Below are 4,887 nucleotides of genomic sequence, written 5' to 3'. Positions count from 1 at the left end.
AATAAATTACATATAATATACACACTTTATAAGTATGTATGTACATAATAAATTATATATATATATATATATATATAAATATATTATATATAATATTAATTGGTTGCAATTATTATATATATATTATTATATAATAATATATATATATATATAATATATATATATATATCACATTTTTTATGTAGGATGTATAAACTTGCTATACTCACACACACACACGGGACACCACAACAATACACACACACAATACACACACACACGCACACACACAGCGCACAACACACACCCACACACACACACAACACACACACACACCCACACACACACACACCACCCCCCCCCCCCCCCCCAAAAACCACAGCAACACGCACACACGCACACACACACAAACAACACAAAACACACACACCCACACACACACACCAAAAACACACAACGCCACACACACACACACTCACACACACACAACACCACATATATATATATATATTTTATATATTATATATTTATATATATTTATATAATACCACACAAAACACACAAAACACACAAAACACACATACTACAACATATATTAAATTATATATATAAATTAAAAATTAAATGAAAAATAATATATATATATATAATATTTTTTAAATAAAATATATACAACATACATTATTATATTAAAAATATATTAATATATATATATATATATATACGACATCATCATATCATCAAAGGGTAACGCCGAAGGGGGGCAGGCCGAATCCCCCCTTTCGCTTTCAGCACGGGGACCCCTCGAGACGAGTCTCCAGGGGGCCCCCGGGCCCTACTCAAATTTCCTCGCAAAGGTCTCACGAGCTGCCAGGCCAGATCCCCTGAGTCGTCCCACAGGGTTTTTCCGCAGATGAAAACCCAATGGGCGGGGTCATCCACAGGGAGCGAGTTAGGTCCCCATATAGCCTGATTGGAAAACCCGGATTATAAGTAACAGGCCCCATGCCAGTTCCGGGTAATACCCGGGGGGAACTGGTCCCCCACGTCCCCCATGACCCAGCGAAGGGCTTTTACAACGGCATAAGACGAGATCCGAGACACGGAAGCTCCGGTTTCGCTTCTATAGAGAAAAAAGACAGTATAAAGGGCCCTTAAAGGGGACACGCAATTGGCCCTTTCTGCATAGGTAGCTCCCCAAAATTTCTCTTTTTGATCGATTTCAGGCCCCTGTTGCCAGCCCCAATCCGCTATGACTTTTTGGTTGAGACCCCGAGTTTGGGGACACGCTCCCAAGGTATGTAAAACCTTTTGTAACTTAAAACCCTGCCACAAAAAAGGATTGTCTAAACGGGTTCCCAAAACCCCCCTAAAATCTGAATCTTGGTCCAGGAGACCCTTAGGCTGGGGGGCTTGCCTCATTGCTAAATGCATCAAGACCCGCCAGCAGTGACTCAAGGACTCAGATAGGATGCAAACATCATCGGCAAAGCAAGGTCGGAAACTTGATACTGCCTTACATATCCCCCATACAGGTATGAAAAGTGTTGGTGAAAGGGCACAGCCTGCCCACCCATTTAACAGGGAAGAATTTCGACAGACCTCCAAAACATTTACAGCATTTTCAGTACCAGTATTAAGGTTTTGCTTTTTGGGCCAAATAATTGTGCGGAATTCCCCTGAGTCCAGATCCCCCATGCGTTTCCGTGCCCCAAGTTCAAGAAAACCCACGACCAAACTCAGACGGCGTTCCACAATTACTCAAAGCGCTAGTATCGGCTTTTGGGATTGCGGGAGTAAATCCAGACTGCTCCGGTTCTGATGCTACAGTAGGGGGTTTGAATTGTTTCAGAAGAAGTGGGCGAGAACCTTGCCTGGTTGTGAGCAGGTAAGCCACGGTATTTGCTACATCCCAATGACCCTTTTTTCCCCTTCCAGAGGGGGATGACCACGCCCCTCAGGGGTCGGGGGGAAATGGTACCAGATCCCAGATGGCAGTCAGGACTGTATGCAGCCCCGAGCCATGGGTTCCCCCCCACCCTTTACAGTTAGCAGGGATTACATTGCCTACATTTTTCCCATTTCAGCTTGGAAACACCCCCTAACCTCTTTTAGGGTGGAGGTTCTCGGATGGGTGGGCCCGGGCAAGCACTGTGACATCGTTGACCCAAGTAATGTTGGAGGGTTACCTGGTACGCGCTAAAAAATATCACCCCAATTTACAAACCCCCAAAAAATGGCTGAGAGATCCGTCCATCAATGACGGACTGAGTTCAGTTTTCTCAGGGTTTGGTAGGCGGGGCAAAGGTCATTTACAAGAAATGGCATTTCAACCCCCTCATCAAGATCCTGATGAACTTTCCCTTGTCCCTTCTCAGCGTGTCCGACCCCTATTACCATGGAGCGACGCAAGACTTGTTCCCTTTGGGGAGCCTTGCGACACGCTTCAGTGGCCTTAATGCCCAGGGAGATGGAATTTCCCTGCCCTCTGGGTACGCCAATGGACTCCTGAGGGCTTCGAGTTTTGCGTTTGAAGAGCTCCCATAAGCAACTGGGCCCCGAAGGTTGTCGATTTCCCGTGAATCGGCAGAGACTGCCATGGTAATCCACAGGCACACCCCTCCCCCCTTTAGTCAGTCAGGTGAAACCCCTTAGGGGGGGCCAGAGGGACGGGGAGTTTTGAAGGGGACCTGCGGGGTAGTCACAACAACCTATGGCAGTGCAAGAATGGCACTCCCATAAACCTTGCAGTTCTGGGGACCTATCGGTGTAAAAGAATTGGTCGATCCCCTTTGTCCCCGTCCCTGACGCTGTACCAATCCAGCGAGTGGGTTGGAGCGCTGGCCCAGGAGCCAGGTCCTCTTTTCCCTGGGAAATAGTAAAGTCCGGGAAGGGGGCTATTCTCGTGCTGGGATCAGCTCCCGAGCCATGGGGGCCAACAGGGCATTCTAACCCGCTCGGTCACAGCGGATACCCCATTGAAGTCGCCCGAACAAGCGAATATCTCGCCGGGGGCAATTGTCTGCCACAGATGGATTTTGGGGTGAAGCCTCTTTCAATCAATTTTTTCAACTAGGTAGGCATATACAGCAAAAGAGACATGAAGCTAAAGGGATGTTCAGTCTCAAAGCCCAAAAACGCCTCAAACCCAGCCTGAACTACCCAAGGAGATGGCTATGGTACACCCGGAGATGATGACCATCGCTGCGGGCCCCACCGTAGTAGGGGTTACCCCCCCACAAGATCGTCGTACCCGGATTCTCACCCCTGAGAGGGCAGTCACCTCAATCCCTCGTTTAGTTTCCCAAAATAGTAAAGGTAACCACTATCCGGCATGAGGACCCCGAGTTCCAAGGCCTACCCGGGAAAGCACACCGAGGTTTAAACCCCGGGGGGTACTCTGGGGACGCCCCCTGCGTCCCCGCCGACATGCCCCAAATAAAGGGGTCGGGGGGGGCCCGGGGATGCCATCCGCCTGTGGGGATCCCGAGGGCTTTGGGCCCCACAAGCTTCAGGTGGGGTTGGGGTCTCGGGGCGCAGGCAGGACGAGTGATCTTTTTCCCAAACCGTGCCTGACATTTTTTCCTCCAGTGGGACCCACAGCCGCCTTGCTTGCTGGGGGAGGGACAACACCCCCCCCCCCTGCAAACCATTTTTTCTTGAGTTTCCAGGGGTCTTTCTAGGGGGAGAGGACTGGGAAGGCCCACCTTTCCCCCGGGTGGGTTTTGGGGCAGGATTGGTATGAAGCCAGAGCGGTCCACACCAGGGGCCATAGCCTGTACCATGGGGCCCCCTGGCTCCCAGATCCCCCACAGTATAGCCCGGGACCGCAATGTCCCAGTTCCAATTATCATGGGTGGCCACGAGGAGGCACTGCAGAAGTCTGATGTGGGGAGGCTGTGAAGGGAGAGGAGATTATGCAAAAGCGCTTCCTTTTTTTCAGAGTAGCCAGTGGTGGAAGCTGCAAGTGAGAAGCCTAAAGAAATTTAAAATTATCGGTTTCCACACCATCGCTTTAATCACCTTTTGCGTGTAGACCCACCCATAATATATATAATTATAATAATATAATATATAATATAATATTTAATATAATTATGTGTGTGTGTGTGTGTGTGTGGGTTTTTGTGTGTGTGTGTATATATATATATATATAATAAAAAATATATTTTATTTATATTTTATATAATATATTATATTATGTAATTATAACCATATTTTATTATTTTTTTAAATATATTTTTATATTTTTAAAATATGTAGTATGTATATGGGTTTTGTAATATGTATATAATATATAATATATATATATATATATAATAATTTTATATATATTATATATTATATATATATTTTATATATATTTAAATATACATACACACACACACAAAACACACACACACACACACAAAACACCAAACCCCACAAAACACACACAACACACACACACCCAAAAACAAACACACGCACACACAACTCACACACAACACACAATATAATATATAATTAAAATATAATTTATATATTATATAATTAAAATATATTATAATATATATATATGCATGTAAATTTTACTGGATTGATTATATACTATATCATATAATACATTATAATATATGCATAATTTCAAAAATACTATATTATATATAAAATATATATTTTTATTAATATATAAATATATATATAATATATATTATATATTTAATATATGTAGTAGTAACACACAATACATTAAAAATATGTTATATATATATATAATAATTATAAAATAATATATGTTTTATATATTTAATATATATTATATATATAATATTTATATAATTATTATATTATATATTTTTGTGTGTGTGGTGGGTGTGTGTTTTTGTGTGTGTGGGTGTGTGGTGTGTATGTATGATTTATGTGTGC

Source organism: Penaeus monodon, chromosome 43, assembly GCF_015228065.2.
Source record: "Penaeus monodon isolate SGIC_2016 chromosome 43, NSTDA_Pmon_1, whole genome shotgun sequence".
Taxonomy (NCBI): domain Eukaryota; kingdom Metazoa; phylum Arthropoda; class Malacostraca; order Decapoda; family Penaeidae; genus Penaeus; species Penaeus monodon.
Note: the sequence above shows the minus strand (reverse complement) of the source record.